The 6,577-nt window shown below is 42.1% G+C and overlaps 1 long non-coding RNA gene across 1 annotated transcript; it reads left to right on the top strand.

Moving 5' to 3' along the window:
• The first annotated feature begins 628 nt into the window (after window positions 1-628).
• On the top strand, window positions 629-4,558 carry LOC127489205 (uncharacterized). Its single transcript, XR_011386811.1, has 4 exons — window positions 629-930; window positions 3,053-3,186; window positions 3,288-3,418; window positions 3,553-4,558. It is a non-coding gene; the product is annotated as an uncharacterized lncRNA (long non-coding RNA).
• Window positions 4,559-6,577: the final 2,019 nt, after the last annotated feature.

Genomic DNA, 6,577 nt, shown 5'->3' with positions numbered 1-6,577 from the left:
TATACTTTTCTCAAAACTGAAAATATGAAAACCTTCCCAATCATCATCATTGTAATAAAAATATTAGACAGGAAAAAAAAAGCAAATCCTCCCTGTCTATGTAGCCCTCAATGTAGAAAAGGGCTAAGAATCAAGAGGAAAAATAAAATTTCTTCCCTACTGAGGTTAAACCCAATCTGCTATATTTTATCAATTTTTTTCTGAGGTTTAGCTTTCATCTTCTGCCTCCTCAGTGGCCACAATGAAACTCAGTGCAGGAAACTTGGGAGTCTTCATAGAAATCTATGTGCCCAGCCCTGCTCTAGGCTATTCTGTGAGCTACATTCTGTTTGAGGAAATAAGACAGACCAAGAGCCTAAGACCCAGGATGCATAGGCTCCTAGGGGACAAAAACTACATGCCTTAATAGATAGCTACCTAGGCCACATGGATGCCCACCGGGTGGAGAAGAAAATCTCAGGAGGGACGTTACACACCTAAAATGAAATGTTCAACAGATGACGGTCGTGCTCAGGTTTGGGGGTTGCTAGATTCTACAAAAGGTATTCTCCACATTCTAAGAGCAGAGAAAAGCCCACAAGTTATCTTTCTCCTAGTCTTTATGAGACCCAAGAGAGATCACAGTCATTACCTATACTCTCTAGAAATGCAATTTGCTGTGTTTTTATATAAACTGTATCTTCAGCAATTAATTCTACAAAATACATTTGGTCCTGAAGGTCATTCTTAACCACAGAAGCGTTTTTCAAAGACCAAGTGTCTCAGCACAGCACATGGAATAGACCCAAGAAGGCCGACTGCATCCTTCATGTTCCTGCCACCTGCTGCCTTCCAGAAGATAATCAGAAGCCATCTGTCAGATTTCAGAGAACGGTTGAGCCAATTCATTCACGGGCTGCCTATCCTGGGTTCCAGAATCCTAATTGAACAGTTAAGTAGCAGTCCTGCAGCCAAGTGTCCAACTAGGTTCTAAAAGAATACTTGGAGAAACTTTATTTTAAAAGAATTATTTTATTTATTTGAAAGTCAGAGCTACACAGAGAGAGAAGGAGAGGAAGAGAGAGAAAGAGAGGTCTTCCATTCTGCTGGTTCACTCCCTAGTTGATCTCAATGGCCAGAGCTGAGCTGATCCAAAGCCAGGAGCTTCTTCCAGGTCTCCCAGGTGGGTTCAGGGGCCCAAAAACTTGGGCCATCTTCCACTGCTTTCCCAGGCCATAGCAGAGAGCTGGATCAGAAAAGGAGTAGTCGGGACTCGGACTGACGACCATATGGGATGCCGGCACTGCAGGCTGGAGCTTTAACCCGCTATACCACAGTGCAGGCCCTTGGAGAGAATTTTTAACTTGGGACATCATTACGAAAGAAAGAAGACTGGAATTCTCATCCTAAATGAGCTCGGACAAAAGTGAGCAATCTGGACTTGCTTTCCATTTCAGGAGAAAACACCATGGGGCTGGCGCTGTGGTGCAGCAGGTTAAGCCTCGACCTGCAACATCAGCATCCCATATGGGTGCCGGTTCTAGAACTGGCTGCTCCTCTTCCGATCCAGCTCTCAGCTATGGCCTGGGAAAGCAGCAGAAGATGGTCCAAGTTCTTGGCCCCTGCATGTGCATGGGAGACCTAGAAGAAGCTCCTGGCTCCTGGCTCCTGGCTCCTAGATTTGGATTGGCCCTAGCTCTAGCTGTTGTGTCCATTTGGGGAGTCAACCAGCAGATCGAAGACCTTCCTCTCTGTCTCTTCCTCTCACTGTCTGTAACTCTACCTCTCAAATAAATAAATAAAATCTTTAGAAAAAGAAAAAGAAAATACCAGGAATTCTGCGTATTGAAATTCTTTTTGTAAAAATGTTTATATTTCAATTAACAAATAAGCATGTTTATCATGTACATATTTTTTGAATATGTGTACATTGTGGAATGGTTAAATTGAGCCAATCAATATATGCAGTATTTTTTATCATAAGAAAGATTAGCATTTGCTCTCCTAACAATTTTTAAGAATATGACACATTTTTATTAACGAGAGTTATCATACTGTATGATAAATCTTGACAATTCTGTGGGGGACCGTAGTTACAGAGATGGAAGAACTAGGACATGTCTCTTTTGCATTACTTTTGCTTCTCTTAGGTTCTACTCTTTCTGTATATATTATTTTACTATTTCCTTGTTATTATTTTCAGCAAATCCTGAGTTGTTACTAATGCAGTTACCTGTTTTTCCCCTGAGAACATTTTTATTTAAAAAGAAGTTTTATTTATTTATTTGAAAGGCAGAGTTACACAGAGAGAGAAGGAGAGGAAGAGAGAGAGGTCTTCCCTACACTGGTCCACTCCCCAGTTGGCCACAACAGCCAGAGCTGCGCTGAACCGAAGCCAGGAGCTTCCTCCGGGTCTCCCAGGCAGGTTCAGGGGTCCTTGGGCCCCTTCTATGGTCCTTGGGCCATCTTCTACTGGATTTCCAGGTGATAGCAGAGAGCTGAATCAGAAGTGGAACATCCAGGACTCAAACCAGCGCCCATATGGTATGCTGGCACTTTAGGCGGCAGTTTTACCCGCTATGCCACAGTGCCAGCCCCCAACAGTTTTAAGATACAGAAAAAGTCAAAGTCACTCAGGATTCAGAATTAATCAGTGTTAACCTTATATATTTTTGGATTTTTGTAAATAAAAATACTACTGAGTAACATGAAATGTTCAAACTTATGTGTTTCTTAACATACTCTAAAATTAATTCTTGATTCTCCTTAATAAGACAAGAATCTTAGAAATCTTCAATTTCCTTCTCGGTTTCCTTTCTGTTTTTATTGTCATGTAATTAAATCACACTCCAGCATTACTCCCCACATATTGCTGCTATTTGCAGTTGACAGGGTTTTGCCATACTGCCATGTTTTGCCATCACCTTTTCTCACATTCCTCTTTGGTGGATCTCACGCACTCCTCTGCGGCTTTCTTTTTGTTTTGAGTCCACCACCTTCTATCCTCGTCAGCGAGAATCTGTTGGTAGCAAACTTGGCCACTGTTTAACCATTTATTTGCTTCTTTCCTGAGGGTGAAGTCGGAGCGCTCACCTGCCCTCCAGCACAGCCAGGGTGTATTTGCCTCAGCGCCCTGGTAGGAGTCCTGTGTTGAAGCAGTGCTCCCTGAAGGCCCATGATGGATGACGTCCTATGGCTTTTCTACAGGTATCGTTTCCTCGAGGATTTATTCCGATGCTGATCTCCGTCGACTTCAGTAACATTTTAGGTAACATCTTTAGAAAGAATAAAATCACCTCATGTTGCAGAAAGAATCCTGCATCTCTGACTCCGTGAGTCCAGGACATTGCTCCTCCCAGAAGCCCAGCTGCCCTCCGCACAAGCACTCCTGTTTTTGCTTCCAGACAACGCCCTGTCCCCAGGGAGGCTGATCATTCGGGTCAGTTTGTCTCTCTCTTCTGCTGTCCTTGGAAAGCCTCTTCCTTTTGCTAGCAGTTTCAGGGATCAGTTGTTCCTTGGCAGAGAGAGAGACTCGGTGACAATGAATAGAGTTTCCATTTCTTCTTCCTGCAGCTGCTGACCCCGGGGAGCAAGCCAGGCAGTGCACCTCCTGGCAGGGGAGGAGGCAGCATGTGAGCCCTGCGCAGTGGAATGATGCCCACAATCACCTGTGCCAAAGAATGCAGAGGCCCAGGACCCACGTGATGAGGGGAGCTGGAGTTCTCCTCACACGTATACCTAGCATGCAGCATGATGCACCGTGTCTGGATGCCTATCCCATTACTGATGAGCCAATCCATCTGTAAATTTCTGGGAGAGAGTGGGTGACATGCAGAAGGAAGCATAACTCTTGGTTAAAGAGAATATAAAGTTATTTGTTGATTTTATTGCCAGCAATTTTGATTTCCTATTCACCAATGTATTTCGTATTTTTTCCCAAAGTCTTAAAAAAGACATTAGTAGTTTTTCAAGATCTCTTTTCTAGGTACATTCTTGTTTGCTCTTTCAAGCAGTAATTTCAGTAACAGCTGAGATAAATTAAAATCAAATTTACTTGACAAATGGAATAAAAACAAAATATCAAGTCAGAATTAGCTTCCCGCAAAAGAAGAGGTGTCAAGTCACTTCCTTCATTCCCAAGAACGAGTGCCTTTCTTCTTGTTTTTTTTTTTTTTTTTTTTTTCCCCCAGAACATTCTGGAGAGTAGGTGACCCAGTATACTTTCAATCAAGTGGTGAAGAACAAGCAATGAGAGGGGTCCACAGCAGCTCCCAGGAGTGCCTTCGCCTTGGGTTAAAGGTAGCCCAGAAACTGAGAAGGAAAATGAAATCCCGAACGTAAATATCTCAATTACAGTTCACTTTCCTTTCCCTGCTTCTCACTCATAAACACATGCATATTCACCTATAGCAGTCTTCCTGAAGTGAAAGTTTTCTTAAGAAAGGAAAGTTTCAGCATTCAAAATCTAGTTACCTTTGCCCTGATTACTGTGTAACTGTTGGTGAGTCATTGTTCTTCAAAAATGTGCAGATGAGAATCTCAAAGATTAATGGTTTTCTAGACTGGCAGGAGGCCTCACCCAGATACTAACAACATTTTCCACCTACGTTCTGGTTTTAGAATGAAAATAGTAAAAAACAAGAAAATATGCAAGTGCATGCAGATTTTTAAAGCTCTTGTGTTTGAACACTTTAAAGACTTGTGTAATCATTATGATGATTACCATTATTCACTTGACTTTTTAAATGACTAAGTTAAACTTTTCCTTTGAACTTGGATTTGACTCCTTGGCATTTGCAAATGAGTTGCAAAATATAATCATATTTTTTAGAGTGCCATAAGTTATATTTTCAAAGAGCAGCTTATATAGTATCTGTCTCTCACTACTAAACCACATACCAACACCTTCCTTGGAATCATATAGGATCTGCAACTGATGTCCACTCTCATGGGCTTCAGGCATGGCACAGATTTCCAGGTGGTAGATACAATTTTGGTTTCTTATCATTTTGCAAGGATGGTCCCAAATTGCTTAGATCTTACAGAGGACCAGAAAAACTTCCTTCACTCTGTGACAGTAAGAACTGTAGAGACTTGGCTTACTTCCCAGCTGATGATTAGTAAAAGGTGACGGAGCTGGCCTTTTCCACCATCTCACTTTCTCCCAGCCTCCTTAACCCCCAGACACATTTTCCTGGGGGAAATCAGTGCTTATCCTGAAGTCAACCAATTCTGCTTTGCCTTTAACAGCAATTGACTTACTGTGGTGAAGGCTGCTAGCTGTACAATAGAATCCACTCTCCCACTTTTCCTGAGTACAGAATTAGACTACATTTCCCAGATTCCTTTGTGTTATGTGTGACCATGTGACTGAGCAAAAGCCAGTGAAATCACAATCCCACTTCAAGCCATGGTCCACAAAAACCTCCCATTTGTTTTCCTTTATACCTTTTTTACCTACAAAGCTGACTGGAGTGATGATTCTCCAAGGTAATGTTGTAACCACCTTGTGAACAGTGAGAGCTGCTATCATTCTGGTATCCTCAAATGAAGCAGAGACCGCTTCCCTTACCACCCACAGACCTGGAACCATCCTGGCCATTAGGAATTTAGAAATAAACTTCTATTACATTGAATGATATATAAAAATCTATTACCTTAGCCTAATCTGCATAAAAAATTCATACATGGGTACAAGTATTTTGGCCTAGCACTTAAAACACCATTTAAATATCTATGTCCCGTAGAGTGTCTGAGTTCAATTCTTGGCTCTGCTTCTGACTCCAACTTCCTATTAATGAAGATCCTGGAAGGCCAGGGTGATGGTTCAAGAGGTTGGGTTTCTGCCACCCATGTGGGAGACCTGGACTGATTTCCTTGCTCCCAGTTGTGTTCCCCGTGCCATTGCAGGTATTTAAAGAATGAACCAGCAGAAGGGAGCTCTGTTTATGTCTATGTTTCTTTCTCTGTCTTTTCCTCTCAAATAAAAAGTAGATTAAAATAATGCATATGGGGCTGGCACTATGGCATAGTGGGTAAAGCCACTGCCTGCAGTACTGGCATCCTATATGGAAACCCAATAGAAATTTCTGGCTCCTGGCTCCCGGCTTCAGAGCAGTTCAGCTCCAGCCATTGCAACTATTTGGGGAGTGAACCAGCAGATGGAAGACCTCTCTTTCTCTCTCTCTCTCTGCCTCTCTGTAACTGTGCCTTTCAAATTTAAATAAGTAAATCTTTTAAAAATGCATTTTTGTTTTAGTGGTCCTCTATATGATATTATATGCTATTATTGTGTCAACAAAAAGCCCTAAAGATGCAATAATGTCAGCTGTCCTGTGGCAGAACTCTGATAAAGGCTTGAAGGTTTGTGCCCATCAAAAAACAACCCCAGTGAAATATGAACACACAGGTACAGCATATCCAGTGATCATCTCAGAGCAATTCTTGGCCTCCAGTCATAGTTGAATCAGGTGACAATTACAGGCATTAGATCATTTGCTTCCACTGCAGTGCCAGTGTGGAAGTGGCTTTTCAACTGCCAGTTGTAGGACTTCAAAGGAAAGCTCCAGAGGAAATATTAAATGGAAACTCAACATCC

This window comes from Oryctolagus cuniculus, chromosome 2, assembly GCF_964237555.1.
Source record: "Oryctolagus cuniculus chromosome 2, mOryCun1.1, whole genome shotgun sequence".
Classification (NCBI taxonomy): domain Eukaryota; kingdom Metazoa; phylum Chordata; class Mammalia; order Lagomorpha; family Leporidae; genus Oryctolagus; species Oryctolagus cuniculus.
The sequence above is the reverse complement of the archived record's forward strand: the minus strand, read 5'-3'. Positions and strand labels throughout refer to the sequence as shown.